The sequence below is a fragment of the Rousettus aegyptiacus genome, unplaced genomic scaffold (assembly GCF_014176215.1).
Source record: "Rousettus aegyptiacus isolate mRouAeg1 unplaced genomic scaffold, mRouAeg1.p scaffold_m13_p_13, whole genome shotgun sequence".
Taxonomy (NCBI): Eukaryota; Metazoa; Chordata; class Mammalia; order Chiroptera; family Pteropodidae; genus Rousettus; species Rousettus aegyptiacus.
Genome location: NW_023416288.1, coordinates 58,175,877 through 58,199,519, shown reverse-complemented (window position 1 = coordinate 58,199,519; position 23,643 = coordinate 58,175,877). Strand labels below are relative to the sequence as shown.

The 23,643-nt window shown below is 32.2% G+C and overlaps 1 protein-coding gene and 1 non-coding gene across 9 annotated transcripts in view; one reads left to right on the top strand and one right to left on the bottom strand.

The window, feature by feature from the left end:
• The window catches only part of CNOT4 (CCR4-NOT transcription complex subunit 4), a 115,549-nt gene that overhangs the window by 73,265 nt on the left and 18,641 nt on the right, over positions 1-23,643 (bottom strand). The gene's annotated exons all lie outside the window — the stretch shown is intronic.
• LOC118610996 lies at positions 8,403-8,521 on the top strand. Its single transcript, XR_004954153.1, has one exon. It is a non-coding gene; the product is annotated as a 5S ribosomal RNA (ribosomal RNA).

Genomic DNA, 23,643 nt, shown 5'->3' with positions numbered 1-23,643 from the left:
AGCAATAGGCGTGTACACGACTATATTAACCAAGCAAAAATCAACATCAAACTAAGAACTATAGAAGGACTAAATAGTCTGAAATATCTGAGCAACAACCCAGACTACAACTTCTAAGTGAAAAAAAATCTGCTCAAGTAGCAAATTAAATTTATAAGATTATATCTCCTAAACAAAGACTAATAAATATATTAGCCTTCCGGTAAGAAAGGGGGATAAGTATAAAGTGCTCTGTACGTAGTAGATGCTTAATAATTGTAGAGAAGGAAGAGAAAAAAAATAGGAAGAGAGAGGGATAAAAGAGGGAACTAGATCATAAACTAAATGCCAAAATCTGCATAAAGAAACCTACAGATCATTCTCATGAAAACATAAATATAAAAATCCAAAATATAATATCGACAAAACCAAATTCCACAATATTAAACTAAGTAGAATCTTCCCAGAAGCATGAGGACTTCAAATTAAAAATTATTTATCACCTCGAAGATCAAAACAAAAAACTGTCCATCTCAAAAACTACTAAGAAGTTATTTAATAAAACCTAATATCTTGTCCTTACAAAATCTCTTAATAAACTAGGAATAAAAATATTATGCTGTAATATGATAACATTAAAGGAATTCTCACTAAAATCAGGAGTATCACTGAATGCTGACTATTATCATTAAAACTAATCCAGAAGTTGAACCAACATCAAATAAAATTTAAAAGTTAAACAATATTATATGTAAAGAGCAATTCAAAATAGACTATATAGAAGACAAAAACAAATGATCAATATCGTAATGAAAAGGGAATATATGTTATTAGATATACCACAAATAGTAAAAACATAAATAAGATTATTATAAGCAATAAATTTAACTAAGAGGAAATACCTAGATTCTGGAAAAACACAAATTTCTAAATCTGACCCAAGAAAAAATAGAAAATCTAGACTGCCATTTATATGTTAATGTAGTTTAATTTATATTTTAAAACCTTCCCAAATGATTTCATGGGTGAATCCTCAAATATTGAGAAAATAAATAATGCCAAACTTAGACAAGGTCTTTAAGAGAAGAGTGGAAGAGGAAACACTTCCAAAGGCACTTTATGAGGCAGCATACTCTGTTATTATAAACAGACAAAAAAACATTACAAGAAAAGAAAATTACTGAACAAAACCCTCAGGAACACAGACACAAAAAGCCTTTAAAAATTAACAAACAAAACATACCAAATATATATTAAAGGAAATTATACTGTGATTGTTCCTACCCCAGGAGGGCAAAGTTGATTTAACATTCAAAAATCAGTCATAAAAATTCACTGTTACCAGAATAAAACAGAATCATGATAATCTCAGAAGATGCCAAAGAAGTACCTGACAAAATTTAACATATATTTATAATAAAAACTCTCAGCAAATTAGAAAAGGAAACTTCCCCAACTTGATAAGGAGTATCTATAAAAAGCCTACAGCTAACATTATACCTGATGATGAAATACTTACTATCTGCTCTCAATTTATCTATTCAACATTTTACTAGAAGTCCTAGCCAGTACAGTAAGACAAAAAAGTAATATTAATAAAGATATAAAGACTTATAAAGAACTAGTCTTCATTTGTATATGACATGACTTCATATGTAGAAGATCCAAAGGAATAAAAAAACTGCTAGAACTACTAAGTGAATTTACTTCAGCAAGATCAATGGATATAAAACTAATATACAAAAATCCACTGTATTTCTAAATACTAGTAACATTCAATGGAGACAGAAAGTAAAACCACAACACCATTAAATAAAACATCAAATACTTAGGAATAAATTTAACAACAGATAGGAAATATATCTACATTAAATTACAAAATAGTGCAGAGAGAAACCAAAGACTTCAATATATGTAGAGATACATGCTTATGAATTGAAAATTTGATATTTTTAAGATATCAATTGTCCTCAAATTAATGTATACATCCAATGCAATCTGAATCAAAATCCAAATTTATATGGCAATGGAAAGGACTTAGACTACTCAAGCAATTTTGAAAAACAAAGTTGGAGAACTTAAACAAGCAGACTTCAAAAATTATAAAGTTACAGTAATTAAAACAGTGCTAGTATTCAGGGTACTTAATTTTTGGACAATGAAGAAAGAGGTCTTTTCTATACATGATATTGAAGCAACTGAATATCATATGGATAAAAAGTAAACCTCTACCTAACAGGATATAAATAATTAATTTCAGATGAATCAAAAAGTTAAATGTAAGTGCCAAATTATATATTGCTGACAAAAGACTCATATCTCAAGTACTGAAGAACCTCTGCAAAAAATTAAAGAAATAATTCAATTAAAAAATAAATGAGAATATACATAAAGCTGGTAGATTACTTAGGAGACTATCTTTGTGACTTTGGAATAGGAAAAAGATTTCTCAGCACACAAAAGGCAACAAGCATAAAATTAAAAATTGGTAAAATGGACTTCATCAAAATTGAAGCTTTCCTCACATCAAAACCTACCAATAGTGAAGTGAAAGGCAAGCTATACATTGTAAGAAAACATTCACAACGTATATCTGACAAAGAATTCATATCCAAAATACATAAAGAACTCCTACAAATCAATAATAAAAGACAATAAATTTACACAAATGGCCAATAAGCACTTAAATGTGTTCAACACCACTGGTCACCAGGAAAAAGCAAATTAAAACTACACTGAGACATTGCTACACAAACCACCAGAATAGCTGTAATCAATAAACCTAACAGTACCAAAGTGTTAGTGAGGACATAAAGCAACTAGGAAAGGCCATATTTTGATTACAGTGTAAAACAGGGCAGCTACTTCTGGAAACTAGCAGTTTCTAATAAAGTTAAACACACACCTACCATATAACCTAAAAATGCCTCTCCTAGATATATACCCAAGTGAAATGAGTGCATATGCCTACAAAAAGATTCGTACACGAATGTTAGCAGTATTATTCATAACTGCCTCCCCCAACACTGCAAAAAAATATCCATCAACAGCAGAGTGGTCAAATCGTGCTATAGCCATATAATGGAATACTACTTCACAGCAGAAAAGAAACTAATACTAATAACTATGAAATTTTGATATATCTCAAAAAATATCATCATTATTTTGAGAGCAAGAAGCCAAACATAAGAATACGTATGATTCCATTATATAAAGCTTGAGAATAGGCAAAACTAACCAAAAGTCAGAATAGTTATCTCTTAGCAGGGGCAGTAGTACTAGCTGGAAAGGAGTACTAATAGACTTGATCTGGAGGCAAGTATGTACACATATATAAAACGTCAAGATTTTATTTTATATAAACTGTACTTCAATAGTATACTGTGGAAAGGCGGGGGCGGGGGGGAGAGAAAAGAAGGAAAGGAAGGTGAAAGAGAAAACAGGGAAGGAAGAAATGCCATTTAACCTAAATTTTATAATCTACTCAAAATTCTATCTCTGAAAGTGACATCGACCAATGCTTTGGGGAAGGGAGTCTTCTCTATGATACCTAGTACTTCGAAGTTAGGGACATACCTTTAAATTGTATTATATTCTTTGAACAGCCCAATGAAATGCCATCATTACTTGCTCAGCCTATTGAATGTCTAAGGATAATACATTAGGAGAATTTTAGCAGTTCTATTTTCTTTCGTTTGTCCAAAGACTAAGTTTCAATAAAGTATCCATACTTCTAATACTATTTTACATATTAATATGTCCTCTTTGTGATGTAAAACTCTACATTTAAAACTCTAACTCTTCTGTATCAAAAAGCCAATTAATTTCAGTGTCACATAATTAGCAGTTACAAAAAAGGAACAACTAGAAAAAAATGTCTGTCACCTGCAATTCCATATTCTAATACATAAAGTTTTGTGCACTTATACAGCTATCATTTACATATTATATATGTTTTTTTGTTTTTTAAAAAGGATCATGCTGCACATTGTTCTGGAATCTGGCCTCTTACTTAATGCAATTAATATCTTTCCTTTGCATAAATCATGGATGAAAACTCTCACTACATAATATTTACTGTGCAGATGTCCTGTAGTCTATTTAATCAGTCCCAAATTTTTTACTACTGTAGACAAAATTGTAACAAACATTCCAACTTCGTTGATTTTCTTCATTTATATTACTTCTACCATAACTCCTAAAGGCCTGAAATAGTTCTGTGACCATTTAGCATCTTCTGATTCTGATCAGAGAATAAAAATTTTCTTCTTCAAAGGCCAGATGGTAAATTTTTTAGGCTTTGAGGACCATAAACAATCTTTGCTACATATTCTTTGTTTTGTTTTTATAATCTTTTAAAAATATAAAATCCATCCTTAGTTCATAGACCTTACAAAACTGTGCATGAACAGAATTAGGTCTGCATGCTACAGTTTGCTGACCCTTCATTTAGATCATGTTCTACGAAGCCTCATAAAGACAAAAAGTGACCCTAGAATTCTAGGTGGTGTGTGCCAGCTACCATACTTTACTAGATAGATAGTCTAGTATAGTAAGTTTAATTCTTAAGTTATTTTTAAGAAAACAATTTATTTTCATATTTCTTCTTTTAACTCCCATAAGACCACTCAACCCCTCTTCAGATTATTAAAATTTTTAATTTAAATTTTAAAATTATAAAGGCTAATGTGTAAAAAGACACAAGCAATTTTTAAGGTGTTTTTCAGAATAAGTGGTTTTGCTAAGGTTCATAACTCTTAAATTACTTTTATCAAATATTCAGAAGATACCCTTTAAAAGGCTCCTACCAACAAATGCTGTTCTCCAACTCTGGCTACATAATAATTTATAGCTACAGGAATAAACATCATCAGCTAATTGTCCCCATCTTATTCTATACCCTGTTCTTTAGAAACAACAGGTGGAGGAAATAGAATAAAGATGGTAGTAAAAAGTAACTGTCTTTTCCTACCAATACGGGACTTCAGTAAAATATTTTTAACAGCTTCAGCAAATCTTATGATTTAACAATAAGGATCGGGGCAGTGAAATTTAAAGAATTTTTAAAAAGAAAGAGTATCTGCCTTACCAGTATATTCACTTCATATTTAATATAAATATTCCTTTGTTAAAAAAAAATAGTAATTACCCAGCAAACAATACTAGAAGAAGGATAAAAGAAGTTCCTAGGTCTAATCTCCCTATTTGGTCTAGTATAACTGGTCTACTTCACAGTCTTCCTATCTGCATTCTAAGAGAAAAAAAGAAAAGGAGAAGGAAGAGAGAGATGGAATAAGAAAAGACTGGATAATTAATTACCAACTACATGTCACTGAGACAAAACTTAAGACTCTTTCACAGGAAATTTCACTTTTACCCTTTCCCAAAATACTTTGGCCATTACAGATTCTGGCAGACTTTCTTACTAATGAAGACTTTCGAATATGCAAATATTGAACACATTCTCTAGTTCAGTTAGACTCAAGATTAGAAAGGGTCAGAAAATAAGGTATGTCTAGCAGAAGATCTAGATTAGTTCTAATTCTTACAATAACTAGTTTTGAGAAGTTGGTCAAGTTATTGACTTTCTAGAGACCAAGGCTTCTTTGTGAAATGAAGGGGCTGTATCAGATAAATCTCTAAGGTCTCTCCTAAAATTCTAAAAAACGCAGAGAGATTATATTAAATCCCATATGGTTAAGCACAAAATGATTAAATGAAAGCCAACAATATAAAATGTTATCTAGGAAACATTTAGTGATAATCAACATTTTATGATTCCAAAATGTGAAATTATCATCATTCTCAAGAAAATTGTTTTATTTCATAAAGCCCAATGTTTTGATATCTAATGTTAATAAATGGCTCTTAATTTTAGTATTATAAAATAATGGCTAGAAAAATCTAAAAAGAAGTTTCTGTACAAAAAAGATTTTCCTAAGGTATAACACAGATTGAAGCTTTACTAATTTGGATTTGAAGAGAGTCTGATATAGTAGAGACTTCTATATATACACACTATATAGTTCATACATCGGATTAATATGGATGTCCTGAATCATCAAAGATGATCTGGAAAAAAGCTTGGCTATTAAAGCATTTATAATAAATCTGGTTTATTTCCTAAGCTCTCTGGTTTTATCAATTAACTTAATTTTAAATAAAGACATAGGACTTAGGTTCAGTGAACCAAAAGTACGGTATACTATAAGTAATGAAACCAGATGAAAAAAACAAGAAAGCTTCCTAAAACTCACCTGAGGGAAACTGTAAGTTTAAATATTATTTAGAAGTGTGTATATTTGTGTGCATGTATTAAATCTCCGAAGAATATATGCCAAACTAACCAGAAGAGTCAGTTATCTAAGTGATCTGAATGAGCAGTGGGCGCAATTAAGAGGGATTTTTGCTTTACCTGTACAGTCTGAATTTTTCTAAAAATCCATTACTTGTATAACTAAAGGTAAATTTAAAAAATGTTAAGAACAAAAATTTTTAGAAAAATAAACCCAGAAATAAATCATATTACTACGATACAAAGACCAATGGCAGGATCACATATGTAAATCTCTAGGAAGAGAGATAAATGACAAAAAACATTCAAATTGAAAAAAAAGAACTTAATAGACTAGATATTTTCATCAAACTCTTACTCCTCCCTTAAACACATTTCCATTTCTAGGACTGAGCCTTTCAATTTTTAGCAAGGTTTACATTATTCTTCACCATCTGTGAATTTTCCAGGAACTGAAGTTCACTGCTTTTGAAAGAGCAAATCTTATTAGGCACCTACTATGTGTCAGATATAGTACTAGGCAATGATGACGATGATGACAATGAAGATGGTGGTGCTGGCGGTGGTGGTGGAAGTGGCAATGCTGGGAGAAAAATTAATAACTGATGAATTTAGTATACAGTCAACAACCTTTACCCGATTTACAGGCAAATTTCAGGTTCTGCCAGATTTAAAAATAAATTAGCTATGTTCTAAACATAGCTGTGCAAACTACTGTGCAACTCTGCCTACTCCACACTGCCAATACTTTCTCTATCACCACTGAGTCAACCTTCTTTAGTCAAAAGTCAATAATTTAAACATGTAAAACTGCTGGAAAACCTGAATATCTGAGGAAAATATAGGATATGGTGGTAAAGACAGAGTCAAGAGCAAAAAGAAAATATAAATGCTGGTGCTTTATTTAAGTGAATTAGGTGGCATACTTTACTTTCATTTCCTTTCCTCATTTTAAAGTCATTTGTTAGCTTAGAAAAATAAAATTGTTACAGATTACTTGACATATATACATTAAGATTAAATTTGGGGTACTTAATCTGTAGACTGAAAGCAGGGGGATAATATTATTTCCCCATTCTCAAGAAAACTAGAAAGAACTCTATTAGAAACTGACTCCCAACATGACTCCCAAAGATGCCCAAGATCGATCATTCATTCATTCGTTCATCAAAATATTTACTGAGTAATATGTACAGGGCACTTTTCTAAGTCTGGGAATCATGTGAATAAACAAATCTAGAGTTCAGAGATATGAGATACGATGAAATATAAATGTTTAACTCAAACACTTATTATATTTAAAACTTTGAGACTGAATAATACTGCCTGGACTTTCTCATTTATGTAATCCAAAATATTCTCTTGATATATCAGTTTGGGTGAAGTTCTACGTCATCTGCAACAAAAAATCCTCTTCACTGGATCATCCTTTTTTGGTCTCACCATTAATCCTCTCTTCAAAAAGCAGTCAGAGTAAAATCATACATTTGATAATTTTATTCTCTTATCTTAAACCTTTCTGGGGCTTTATGTTGTACTTGGAATAAAACCCTCCTTAGCATGACCTATAAGGTAATTCATGGTATTGCCTTAGAGTCATCATCTCTCACTCCATTCCCCTCTATCACTGTTATAAACACTGGCCTTGAAAATATAGTTTTTAAGCATATATTTACCATATAAACTAGCAATTCCACTTCCAGATATTCACCCAAGAAAAATGGAAACATATTTCTACAACAGAGCTTATACCTGAATGTTCACAAGCAGCTCCATTCATAATAGCCAAAATGAAAACAACCCAAATGTCCACCAACACATGAATTGATAAATGAACTGTGGTAGCCAATAGAATACTACAACACTACTCAACAATAAAAAGGAACTGCCGATAAGACATAACACGGACAAACCTCAGGAAGCCAGTCACAAATTATTCTTTATATGGGAAATTTCATTAATAACCAAATTAAGCTGTGATAACAGAATCATAACAGAGATTGAGTCTGGGGGACAGGTACTAAGTAGAAAGAAGAATGAGGGAATTTTCTGAGGTGACTGGAATGTTATATATCTTTATGATACAGGTGAGTTAAATGGGTGCACGCATTTGTCAAAACTTATTTGCATCTACGGCCATGCCACCCTGAACAAGCCCAATCCCATCTGATCTCGGAAGCTAAGCAGGGTTGGGCCTGGTTAGTACTTGGATGGGAGACCACCTAGGAAGACCAGGTGCTATAGGCATAAAAAATAAAAAATAAGGGATTGTAAGATGACAAGGTCCTTGCAATCTGTGAGGTCAACCAAGGGTTACCTCGCTTTAAAAAAAAGGGGTGGGAGATATTGTACACACTTAAGATTTATATATGTCATTGTATGTAAATTGTACCTCAATTTATTTAACTATCATTTTTAAAAATCTATAAATACAATCTCTATTTATCAGCCCTTCATGCCTGCAGAGTCCTTACAGTTAAGCCCACTCTATTAGAATTTGGTTCTACTATTCAGCTAGTGGTGAAGACTTGGAGGGAAGCAAAGCTCCAGTAGGAGGGTGAGGGAAGGGAAGGAGGAAGTCTTCCAGTACATGCTCTAAAATCTAAATCATAAAATATTCAAGGCAATAATCCTATATTACAAGTAAACTTTTAGTTCATGGACTGGAATGGAGAGAGGATTCCCATCCGTAAAAAGTCACTATGCATGGAAAACCAATCAGAGACATTCGAACTACTGAAAAAAGCTTGATATTTTAAAGAAACTTTAACAGTATAAGCGTCTTTACAAGAGACCTATTTTATAAAACCTGTGATTCCTCAAAAAAAAAATTAAACTATGGAACGTTTTACAACTGCTAATTATTATGAAGGTCGTGAAACATCACTAGAAGCAGCACCGTAACAACTGGCACTAAATCTGTAAATAGGTACCTATGAAAGAATTGTGTTAAATACTAATTTTAAAGGGGTCTGGTAAATTGTATTTGGGGAAGCAAAATCATCAAGAGATAAGCAAAGTTAAAGGTAGAAAATAGCCTCAAAAGTAAATTATTGATCATTCTTTTCCTTCTCTGAACTCCATTTTATTCAGCTCCTGAGTACATAATGACTTGTATTGCTCATAACTATGTTACTTTATATATGATAATTTTGTCACTTAGCAAGTGCCTTGAAGGTAGTGTGTCCCTACACCTAGCTTTCAGAAAGCTGGAAGGCATGTTTTCTAGGCAAACAAGATCTCGCTATCTACTGTATTAAAAGTCCCTTACTACAAGTAAGTACATGTTACTACATGGCAGAAAGCCTCTCGAAGAACAATCCTTTCAAACTAGCCCTAAAAGATAATGACTGGCTCCCAAAGAAATTAAAGGAGAGTGGGGGACATAAGCATGCACCTCACAAATTATCAAAAATTCTAAACAAGAGTTAAAAATTGTTTTTAAAACATATAATTACAATTTCTTACCTTGACATTAAAAAAAAAAAAAAAAGAAGAATGATCAAATTGTTCACTTGGAAGTTTGATTAAGAGTCCTAAAAGTGTCATAAATAGGAAAGTAAATAAAAATATTCACTTAACCTCTCATTAAGTGTTCCTTGTTTTCTGACAAATGAACTGGTGACACGTTTAATTAAAAAATTATTTTAAAAAGTTCTAAATGTCTCTTAAATTACTTAAGAGTTTAAAAGCTATATTCAAAAACAAGGAAAAAGTGGGGCTACGCAAATATTTTTTGGCTAAATAAAAAATAAACAAGAAAACTGATGAAAACATCACAAAAACACTGTTTATTCACTTACCTGCAAAATATATTATGACATTACTAACTTGGAAAAGAAATAAAAAGTAAGTTTTTTAATTGACTGAATAGAGCAGACAAAGAGACAGGTGTAACCACGGTGATATGAGTAGCAGGACAAGAGTAGCACATTCTTCTATTCAAGGGCTAGAGGGGCATAAGACGAAAGAACTCCTCTGTCTCAAGAGCGCAATACTACTCTATGACTTTCCTTCCAGGGGCACTATTTCATTATGCTAATAACCAATCTTAATTTTTAAATCAGTTTTGATTCAAAAAGTTAAAAATTATAGTGCAAAAAGACTGCATAACCAAATGCTCTGGTTAAGAGTTATATTTTTGTGTTGTCCTATTAAATTTCTACACAAACTAAATGAACATGTAAATTAAAGCAATTCCAAGGGGATCATTTTACTCTTACTTAAGTAAACATTTTAAAATAGTGATACCTAATTCTAAGGAAAATATATTGAAAACTGAGGTGCTTCTGCACTACTGATGGCATTAGAAATTGGTTCAATCCTTTTGAAAATCAATATAATACACAATCCATAATAAATGGTACTATCCTCTGCTCCAATAATTTCATGACTAGAAATTCAGCTTAGGGAAATTAAAAGCAATGTAAACTTTCAATCTTGCCTAGCACTTGAGAGTGCAGTTAATGCAATTTAGCAGTCATTTTAAACAAGCTGAGGGCTGGTTTAAGTTAGTATGAAGATCTATATTTTCGACACCCCAAAATGCCTTGTACTCCACAGGTGTTAGCTATGTGACAGAACAACCAATGGCAAATAACAGAACAAAACTTTACCAAAGATATTCATAAGTCACATGCAAACAGAACAATTCTTTTTAAAATCTCATCACTGGAAAGGAAGCCTTCAAAATAAAAGAGGCTAACATCATGATCAGTGATTTTAGGGTGAAGACAACTGAAATACAAAAGAATTGAAAAATAATTCTGAGACTCACTTACTATGATAACAGAGTCAGAAGTCCTATAATATCAAACAGAAAACAGTCTAAAAACATCAATCTTTTTTCCAATTCATAATGAATATTAAGGGCAAAGTTAATTGACACAATCAAGCAGACCATTACTGAAACTACACATGGTAAAATATGCTGCTGTCTAAAAACTGATGAGTCAACTCTTCTTGACAAAATTTCAGTGTACAATATGCAGAAAAACTGAATTTTGTAGAAGCAAGTACAAATAAAAACCAACAAATATGAAAGCTACAATCTGTAAAATTTAAAACAAAAATCTAATCAATAAATTGACTGTTCACTCTAAATGTTAAAAAAAAATCTATTCCACTAAAAATAATTTGAATTAAAAAAAAAAAGCGAGAAAAAGTCTGAAAGAGTTTAATGTTAGAAAGTGGAAAACTGACCAACAAATTTAAATGAGTTAAGATAGTTTTCCACAGAAGAAAATCTGATTAAAATTCTCTAATGTTGGTATGACTAATTAAAATGCTTGTATTCTCAATATCCTTGGAGGTCAATACGTCTACCAGGTCAAAATGATACTCAGTTAGAAAGGTAAACTGTTGCTCTATGTAGAATATCAAAAACTGAGAAATACCCAGATGTCCAATGAGGGAAGGTTTTCCTACCCAAGACGGCCATCATCTTCAATCCACTATGGAGCTTTAGGAGTGAAAGATATAAACCCATGAGGAAAAAAAGAGACTATCCACCCAACCCACAAGATCAGCTACCAACCTGGGCAATCGTTGTGTAATATATATAACCACATTGCCTTCCCATCAGAAACATAATGGAATATTAAGTGACTGCTAAAAATGGTGCTTATAAGTTTATTTTTATGTCTCCATTGCATTTCAGAAAGTTTGGTGGAATATGTGACAACAATAAAACACTAATGTTATAAGTAAAATAAACTGAAACAAACAAAAAGAGGATACACAAAAAAAGGATGACAGGAGCAGAGGAGAATGCTGAACTCACCTCTCCCATGAGCAAACTCAAATATACACATATATGAAGATCAATTACTCCTGCAAGACATCTGAGAGCTGGATGAACAGCTTCTGAACAACAAATAAGAGAAAGAGACCAAACACAGAAGGCTGAGAAAGCGGCAGGAACTCTCTGGGGTGGAGAGGCCACTGAACATCATTGTTTATATTTTCTTCCACTTTCATTAGGCGGGAACTCTATTCCAGTGCTTTGGCCACCCTGCAACATCACCATAGCAAGTTCCCAGGTACACTGCCTGGAGCCTTTTATTTCTGAACAAAGAGAGCAAGCAGGAACAGGGCATCACCACATGCACCTGGCTTCCCTACTTGGAGCTGCTCCAGCCTGGCAAGCCAGTGCCCGAGGCACCATAAGCACATGCCCAGCTCCAACCAGCTTCCCAAAACTACCTGGCACTAAGGCCTACACAGAGTTCACATCTACCCAAGACTACTTTCTCCAAAACAAACAAGAGAGAGACTGTATAGAGAAGGCTGGGGAGACATGGAGACTCTTTGGGGACTGTGAGCATTCTCTGGGTTTGGAGGTGCCAGTGAGTGCCATTGTTCATTGTCCCCCTCTACCTCCACAGAGTAGGCAGGGGCTCTTCTATCCAGGTGCTCTGACCTATCTGCAAGGTTGCTACAACATGTTCTCAGATACACTGCCTGAGCCCATTGTACCATGAACAAAGTGAGCAAGCAGGACCAACACGGCATTACTACACGCACGAGGCCTCCCCACCCAGAGCCACTCTGGCTCAGCAGGCAAGTGCCATAGATGCCTTAAGCACCCGCTGGGCTCCTACTGGCCTGCCAAAACCACCCAACACACATGGCCTATTCAAAGGCCACTTCTACATAAGGACACTTTTTTAAGACTGGGAAGAGAACTATTTTTTCTAATTCATAAAAACAAAGACAGTCAAAAATGAAAAGACAGAAGAATATCACTCAATGGAAGGAATAAGAAAAATTCCTAGGAAAAAATCTTACAGGAATGGAGATAAGTGATATGCCTGATAAAGAATTCAAAGAAACAGTCATAAAGATGCTCAGCAAACTTAGGAGTGGAATGCAGATATGCAGAAAGAACTTCAACAAAGAGTTAGAAAATAAAAGAACCAAGCAGATCTGAAGAATACAACAACTAAAATGAAAAATACATTAGAAGGAATCAACAATAGATTAGTTAATACTGACTGGAAGACAAACTAGTGGAAATCAACCAATCAAAAGCACCTAAAAGATTTAAAAATTTAAATATAAGAATACTTTAAGGAACCTCTGGGATAACTTCAAGAGCTCAAACATTTTTATTATAGAGATCCCGGAAGGAGAAGAAAGAGCGAAAGGTTATCACTCAGAATTAAAGGAGAAATCAAGAGTATCGCAGACAAGTAAAAACTAAGAGTTTATCACCATTAAACCTACCTTACAAGAGCTATTAAACAGTCTTCTTTAAACAGAAAAGGAAAGGCCGTAAACTGAAATAGAAAATATGAGAAAGAAAAAAATCTCAAACAGAAAGCCAAGTATTTAATAAATAGAGCAAATGAGACATTTAAAAAGGTACTACTAAGGTCAAAAGAAGAGAGTATCAAACTCACCTCAAAGTACAACTCAAATTAATTAGCGGATGCAAAACACAAAAAGATCTAAAACATGGTATCGATACATAAAGTGGGGGGGGGGGCAAGTAAAAATGTAGTGCTTATAGAATATATTGGAATTTAAACATCTATCTGCTTATAGACTGCTATAGAAAGAAAATGATATATATAAACCACCCAGTAACCATAAACCAAAAACCTAAAAAAGATATTCAAAAAACAGTGAGAAAGGAACCAAATAAAACAAAGAAAAACAGCAAATCACAAGAGATCAAAAGAAGAACAAAGGAACAGAGGAATATAAAAACCAAACACTATGAACAAAAGAGCAATAAGTACATAATCATCAATAATTACTTTAAATGTAAGCGGATTAAATGCTCTAATAAAAAGATATAGGGTGGCTGAACAGTTTTAAAACTATGACCCATCTATGTGCTGCTTACAGGAAACTCACTTCAAATCAAAGGATACATACAGACTAAAAGTGAAAGGATGAAGATGAAAGAAATATTCCATGCAAAAAAGGTGGGGTAGCAATAGCCATATGAAACAAAAAGCACTTTAAAACAAAAAAGAAAATGTAAAAAAACGACAAATGACATTATATAATTATAAAGTGGTTAATCCAGAGAGGATATAAAAATTGTAAATATCTACATACCCAACATAGCACATAAATATAAAAAGTAATTGTTAATGTACATAAAGAAGAAATCCACAGTAATACAACAATAGTAAAGGATTTTAATACCCCAATCACATCAATGGAAGGATCATCCAGGCAGAAAATCAATATGGAAATAATGGCCTTAAATGTCACATTATACCAGACCGATTTAATAAATATAGAAAATTTCATCCAAAAACTGAATACACATTTTTTTTCAAGTGCACATGGAATATTGTCTAGGATAGATCACATATTAGGCCACAAAACAAGCCTCAATAACCTCAAGAAGGTTGAGATCATATCAAGTATCTTTTCCAAACACAATGGCATGAAACTAGAAAACAACTACAGGTAGAAAACTAGAAAAAACACAAATATGTGGACAGAAAACAAGACTCTAATAAACAACCAATGGATCAATGAGGAAATTAAACAATAAAAAGGTATCTTTAAACAAATAAAAATGAAAACACAACTTTTCAAAATTTATAAGATGCAGAATAAACAGTTCCAAGAGGGAGGTTCATAGTTATACAGGTTACCTCAACAAACACGAAAAATCCACAGTAAACAATCTAACTACATCAAAATGAACTAGAAAAACAAAAATAAAAAATACAATCTGAAGTAAACAGAAAAAGTAAACAGTTAAAATCAAAGTGGAAATAAATGAAATAGAAATCACAGAAACAAGAGATCAGCAAAACTAAGAGCAGATTCTTAGAAAAGACAAAGAAAATTGATAAACCTTTAGCTAAACTCATCAAGAAAAAGAGAACCCAAACAAAAAAATAAAAAATCTGATACCAAGAAGTGACACCTTACACCGCAAAAATACAAAGAATCAAAGAATATTACAAACCATTAAAAGCCAAAAAATCTGTCAATCTAAAAGAAATGAATAAATTTCTAGAAGTACATAACCTTCCAAAACTGAACCAGAAAGAAATACAAAATCTAAACAAACTGATTACTAGCAATGTAATTGAAGCTGTAATAAAAAAAAACTCTCAAGAAATAAAAATCCAGGACCAGACAGCTTTACAGGTGAATTCTATCAAACATTCAAAAAATTAATATTTATCCTTCTCGAACTATTTTAAAACACCAAAGAAGGAACACTTCCAAACTCATTCTATGAAGCAAGCATTTTCCAGATACCAAAACCAGACAAAGACATTACAAAAAAAGAAACTACCAGGCAATATCCTTGATGAACAGAAGTTAAAATTCTCTACAAAATATTAGCAAACCTGATTCAACAACATATTAGAAGGATAATACACCATGAACAACTGGGATTAATCCCAGGAATGCAAGGATGGTTTAATGTCCATGTATCAATCAACTTGACATATCACATTAACAAAATACAGCATAAAAACCATAGAATCATTTCAAAAGATGTAGAAAAGGCATTTGACAAAGTTCAACATCCTTTTATGATAAAAACTCTCAAAAGAATACAGAAGGAACATATCTCAACAGAATAAAGGCTATATATGACAATCTCACAGCTAATATACTCAATGATGAAAAATGGAAAGGAACAAGACAAGAATGCCCTCTTTCACTACTTCTATTTAACATAATATTGCAAGTCCTACTTATAACAATCAGACAAGAAAAAGAAATAAAAGGCACCTGAATTGAAAGGAAGAAGTAAAACTCTCATTATCTGCAGATGACATGATACAACACATAGAAAACCCTAAAGAGTCTACCAAAAAACTATTATAATGAACAAATTTAGTAAAGTTGTAGAATACGCAATCAATATACAGAAATCTGGTGCATTTAAATACACCGATAACAACAATCAAAAAGAGAAATAAAAAAAAAATCCCTTTACAATTGCAACAAAAAGCACTGAATACCTAGGAATAAATATAACCAAATAAGTGAAAGACCTATCCTCTAAAAACTATAAAACACTGAAGAAAGAAAATGAAGAAGATACAAATAAATGGAAGGATATACCTTGCTCATGGATTGAAAAATTAATATTGTCAATACCAGTCCACGGCCGAGTTGGAAACCTCTAGTGAAAGGTATCATGCTCCTTGATATCTAGTTACTACAAAGCTACCAAAATCAAAACAGTGTGGTACTAGCATAAAAACATATATATAGATCAATGGAATAGAGAGCCCAGAAATAAACCTCGCTTATACAGTCAATCCATGACAAAGGAGGCAAGATTATACAATGGGGTAAAAGCAGTCTCTTCAATAAATGGTGTTAGGAAAACTGGACATATAAAATAATGATATTGAAGAGATTCTTCCACCACATACAAAAATACACTCAAAATGTTTTAAAAACTTAAATGTAAGACTTAAAACCATAAAACTCCTAGAAGAAAACATAGGCAGCAAACTCTTTGACATCACTCTCAGTATTATTTTTTTGCATATATCTCCTCAGAGAAGAGAAACAAAAGAAAAAAATAAACAAATGGGATATCAAACTGTAAAATTTTTGCACAGCAAAGGAAACCATCAATAAGACAAAAAGATAACCTACTTAATGGGAGAAGATATTTGCCAATGATACATCTGAGAAGGGGTTACTATCCAAAATATATAAGAAACTCAAACAATTTAACACCAAAAAAATGAACATTTGGATTAAAAAATGGGTAGGGAACCTAAATAGACATTCCTCCTCAGAGGACATATAGATGGCCAAAGGACACATGAAAAGATGCTCAACATCACTAATCATGGGAGAAATGCAACCTAACACCACAGTGACATATCACCTCACACCTGTCAGAATGGCTATCATCAATAAATCAACAAATAACCCATGCTGGCACACATGTTGAGAAAAGAGAACTCCTCATATGCTGTTGACAGGATTATTAATTGGTGCAGCCACTATGGAAAACAGTACAGATGTTCTTCAAAAAGGAAAAAATAGAGCTGCCATATGATCCAGTAATTCCGAGTATTTATCTGAAAAAAACAAAAACACTAATTTGATAAGATATAAGCACCACTATGCTCATTGCAGCATTACTAATAATACCAGGATGTCCATCAATAAAATGAATGATAAAGAAGATGTTGCGAGTGTGTGTGTGTATACACAATGGAATATCATTAAGTAAAAAAGAATGAAGTCTTGCCATTTGCAACAACACTGAGGGACCTAGAGAGTATTACGCTAAGTGAAATACATTAGACAGAGACAAACAAACATTGTATGATTTCACTTATAGGTGGTATCTAAAAAAACAGAACAAATGAATAAAAAAAACCCCAAAATTCCTGTTACTATATCAGAAATAAAACAATTCTTCAGAACTGTCTGCTAAATAATAAATTCATTTATTTATATATTCACCTCAAGAATCTGAAATTAGAAATATAAACCTGATATTCTATATTAACGTATATTATAATGATATAGTAAGTGTTATATATGTACTTATAATAAAGTTATATGTATATATTGATGTTAACTTATTATGTCTGTATTGTTCCTATATGTATGTTTCTATGTGTAAATACTTAATTCATTAATATTGTAATATCTATAGCTATCTCATATATTTACTTATAAATATTTCCATAAATGTTTTATATTTACTAATATATTAAACAGATTTATTAGTTTTGTATTGCTAGTCATTAAAGTTTTTAATATGTCTTTGCTGGTGACATTTAGGCCACATTTTTAGTTCTTCCGTTTTCTTGTTTCAACAAAATATTTCATTATTCCAGTCTTTAGGTAATTTTATTATTCCCTAATTCCTCAATGAAGATATCATTCCCAATTTTTATAGCAATCAATAACCTAAATATTAGCATTTCTTGTTGATATGGTTACTCCATGTATTTTTCAGCACATATGTATGGTAAATACATGTTAGGCTTACAGTGAAATGATTACTGATTGTGAAATATTTTTCTGAATATTAAATATATTCCTAAAACTTAATGAGACTGGGACCCTTATCTTGGAACAAATGTTATAAGGACAAAAGGAAAACTGTCAACCAAATCGCATCAGAAGTCCTCAAAAACATTAAAATCATTCCATCCAATATAAATAGCTGCAAATTTTAGTCAAAAACGTAAAAAAGTCAAGGCTGATATATGCATTTTGAAACTGACAAAAAAAATCCTAAAAATAACAAAATGCTAGAAGAAAAACATAAAATAACTTTCTAAAAGATTGTAAAGAAGTCAGAAAATGCTGGGAAAAGCAAAACAATTTTTCAAAGGACTTAAATCAGAGTAAACTTAAAAATTCTTCCCTAAAATAATGAAATTTTGTTCATGTTCATTAGAAAAACATTTTCCTGAATTCACTGATGCAAAGAATTGGTAAACTTGACAAATCAGCCTTTAGATTAATTGACCTAGAGCCAGTATATCTGTAGAACAAATTCCTAGAAATGAAATTGCTCAATCAAGCATGGTATGTGCAACTTTTAGCTTTGACAAACACTGCTAAATTGTCCTTTCAAAAGCTGCACCAATCTACAGTCTCAGCAAAACCCATTAAAACCAAACATTTTCATACTTACCGATTTAAAATGTAAATACTGGATTCACTGTTATTTTAATTTGCAACTTAAAAAATCTGAGTGTATGTATTTTATAATGCGGAAAAAGTCCTTTAAACTGAATTATAAATAAACATAAAAAATATTTACATAATTTTTAAATTTAAAAAATGCTTTTACATTAATAGGTGTAAAAACGAGTTCGCATATTCATAAATCGAGATAACATGCAAAAAACAAAAATGCTATTCATTTAAGGATTTAGGATTTACAAGTTTTTTTCATTCCTTTTTCAAGATTTTCTCCAGTGTTATTATTATGCTGATTTTTTAACAAAAAGTTCTGGTGGCCTGGGAGTAAAGAATAACCACAGCTTTTTATGCCGCCCAGGCTTTTTATATCCTGTCAATGGCCCACCCAGTTTTCAGTTGCCCAGTGCCAAAATCTGATCATCATCTTCGATTTGGCTCTCTCTTTCATTCTCTAAACCCTGATCATTAAATCCTATTGTTGTATTCCTTTAATAACTGTCTCTTATATGCCCTTTGGTCTCCTTTTCAACTAGATAACTAACTTAAGATCTAAATGAAATCTCTCTCCAATTTGCACACAGTTCTGTTTGATCAACTTTCCTTCAGACCAGTGCTTATTAAACCTAATCATGTATACAAATCATCTGAGAATTCTGTTAAAAATGCAAGTTCTAATTCTGTATGTCTGTGGTGGGGTATTAAATTTTGCATTTCTAGCAAGCTCCCAGGTTATGTCAATGCTTTATACTTCATCCTTCAAGCCACTCTTCAGATTAAGAACCTTTAAGTCAGCTACTACCTCCTGCTCAAATTTAAATTCTTCCTTGGTGCTCAGGAACCCTCCCGCTACCTTTGCAGTACTGCATAACTCAAGGGGCTCACAAGAATGTCGTCCTCATTCCCCTTCCCACAGTCCACAGTTATTTTGTTTTAGCGGTCCATTTATAAAGATTATCTTTTCACAAAACCACGCAAATTAATCCTGTCCACATTCTTTGCTCCTTTTCCAAATTCCTAAAGTCTTTCTCCATTAAGCATCTTTCTGGTATCTGCTGTCCTATACTATCAGAACCATTGCAGAGGCGTTCCACTTGTGTCCCATGAAGTACAGTGAGGACACTAATCTTCCCATTTAATGCCTAACAATGGGCTTAGCATATAATTTCTAATTCCATCTGAGTTTATCCAGTCAATCAGGTGCCTTCTGAAAGAATAACAAAAATATACCACCATATTTCACCTTGAAGCAGTAGTATTTCAAGGTTGATATGCCACTAGTGTAAGCACAAATTACACTGCCAAGATAAAAACTAGTGATTATTTAGAACAAAGTATTAAATTTTGTTTAAAACTAGAAAATGTCAAGTGAGCCTTGGGACATGAAAATAAAGAAATTATGGGAAATCGAGAATTCAAAGGGGAAGAAATAAGAATAAAAAGAAAGCAATTGTCAATGATGCTACACAAACCAATAATGAGTACGAACCAAATGGAATAGATGGTGTGGGGAGCAGAGAAAGGGTTGCACGGAAAGAAGTAGGTGGTATTCCAATAAGACTAGGCAGAGTCAAAAATAAGTAGGAGAACATACATTTTTTCCAAATGCCCATGGAACATTCACCTAGATAAACAATATCCTGGACCAAAAAAACAAACCTCAACAAATTACAAAGAACTGAAATCAGACAGTGTACATTCTCTGACCATAATGGAAGACAACTAAAATTCAATAAATCTCCACACACTTGGAAATTTAAAAACATACTACTGAATAATCAATCCATGAGCCAATGAGGAAGTCTCAAAGGAAATTTTAAAAATACATGAAGCTAAGAAAAATGAAACAACATATCAAAATTTATGGAATGTAGCTTGCTTAAAGCAGTGTTCGTAGGAAAATTTACAGCATCAAATGCTTACATTAGGAAAACAGCTTAAATCAATAATCTTTAACTTACCTCAATAAACTACAAAAAGAAAAGGAAAATGAACTCAAAGCAAGCAGAAGAAAATAAGGGGTAGGGATCAATTAAATTGAAAACAGAAATATAGATAAAAATTAATGAAACAGAAGCTGGTTGTTTGTTAAAAAAAAAAAAGAAAGAAATTGATAAACCTCTAGTAAGACTGACAAAGATAAAAAGGGAAAAGACAGGAATCATGAATGAAATAGTATTATCACTACAGATCCCACAACCATTAAAAGGAAATTTTTTTAAAAAATACTAAGAAAAACTTTATACTCATAAATTCAACAACTTAGAAAAAATGGACCAATTCTTCAGAAACCACACATTATCAAAATTCAATCAAGATGAAACGGATAATCTGACTAGTCCTATAACCATTAAATAAATTGCATTCACTTTAAAAACTCAGAAAAAAGAAATCCTGGCCCAGATGGCTTCATTGGAGAATTTTATCAAACATTTCAAGAGTTAATTCTAATTTTACACTATCTCTTCCAGAAAATAAGAGAGAATACTTCCCAACCCATTTTATGAGGCCAATATTACTCTAGTACCAAAACCAGAGACACACAGTACCAAAAAAAGAAACCAAAACACTTCAGACCAATATTTCTCATGAACTTAGATACAAAATCCTGAACAAATTATTAGCAAATAAAATCCAGGAATGTATAAAAAGAGTATTGGGATTTACTCTAGGTATGCAAGGCTGGTTGAACATTTGAAAATTAATCAATGTAACCCACCATATCAAAGGCTAAAGAAAAAAAATTACATGATTATATCAATTGCCAGAAGGAGCAAGCATATGGAAACAAGACAATAGTTTAGTAGTTACCAGAGGTAAGAAAGGAAGGAGGTAGGTAGACAGGGGGAGCGGGGGTCAAATATATAGTGATAGAAAGAAATTTAACTTTGGGTGTTGAAACACAATGCAATAAACATGTGATGTATTAACTTGTACGCTTGAAAGCCATATGAGTTGATTAACCAAAATCACTCCAAATAAATTTAGCTAAAAAAAGAAATCATAAAAAAAAGAAAAAACATTTGACAAAATTCACAATAAAAACTCTCAGTAAGCTAGAAATAGTGGGGAACTTCCTCAACTTGATAAAGAAGATCTATAAAAAATCCAGCTAAACATCATCACAACTTAATAGTGAAAATGATATGCTTTAACCCTAAGCTCAAATACCAGGCAAGGATGGCTGCTCTCACTAGACTTATTCAACACAGCTATGGAAGCTCTAGCCAGCAAATAAAGTTAAGAAAAGGCAATAAAAGGCAAACAGATTGGAATAGAAGAAAAAAATCTGTCCCTGTTTGCAGATGGCAAGACTTTCTACCTAGAAAATCCCAAGGAATCTACCTGCCCCCCCCCCCAAAAAAATCCCCTAATAATAAGTGAATCTGTCATGGGATACAAAAAATAAACAAAAATCAATCACGTTCCTATTTACAATTACAATGCCATTTACAGCTGCTCCAAAGAAAATGATATACTTAGGTATAAATGTAACAAAATATAGAGGATCTGTATACTGAAAATTACAAAATACTGATGATGAAATCAAAGGTCTAAATAATTGAAAAGACAGTGTTTACTGATTGGAAAGCAACACAGTAAAGATATTGATAATCCCCAAATTGTTCTATAGGTGTAATGTCATTCCTAGAAAAATCTTTCATAGGTACAGATAAAAGCTTATTCTAAAACTTGTATAGAACGGGAGAGGGCCTACAAGACCTAGAGCAATTCTGAAAAATATGAATCAAGTGGGAAGAATCACTTTTCCTGATGTTTTGGCTTACTACATAGCTACACTAATCAAAATAGTGTGGTATTGACAAAGAACGTCATACCACATACAAATGGATGGAACAGAGTAGAAAACCCAGAAATAGGTCCACACAATATGCCCAACTGAGTTTCAACAACAACACTACACCAGCAATTCAATGGAGGAATGATAGCCTTTCAAATAGATGGTGCTGAAACAATTGGACTTAAAAGAAAAAGGAAAAAAAGAACCTCAATCTAAACCTCCTATCTTACGCAAAAATTCTCTCAAAATGAATTATAAACTTTAATGTAAAATGTAAAATTATAAAACTTTAAGAAAAAAACAAAGAAAATCTTCAAGACTTAGGAGTAGAGTTCTTAAGAGTTCTTAGTCTTGACACAAAAGGTACAATAAATAAAATGAAGAATGATATATTGTATTGGGTCTTAACAAAATTTAAAACTTTTGCCCTGAATAACTCTGCAAAGATGAAAAAGTAATCTACAGACTGGGAGAAAATATTTGCAAACCACATGTTTGACAAGAACTTGTTATCTAGAATATATAAAGAACCTTCAAAAAAAAAAAATCCCAATTTCACCAAAGAAGATACACAAATGGCCAATAAACACATGAAAAAATGCTCTACATCATTAGCCATGAGGGAGTCCAAATTAAAACTACAATGAGATATCATTACACACCACATCTATTTGAATGACTACAATAAAAACAAGGATAACACTCAATCTAATTAGAATGCAGAGAAACTCATACAATCCTTCTGGGAATGCAAAATCAGACAGCATTTCTAGAAAATGGTCTTGCAAGGTGTTTTTTTTTTTTTTTTAACTAAATATGCACTTACCAGATGATCCAGCGTCATCTGAGAGTAATTAAACTTTATGTTCATCCAAAAACCTGTATACAAATGTTCATTAACAGCTCCATTATTAAAACCAAAAAACTGAAAACAAGACAA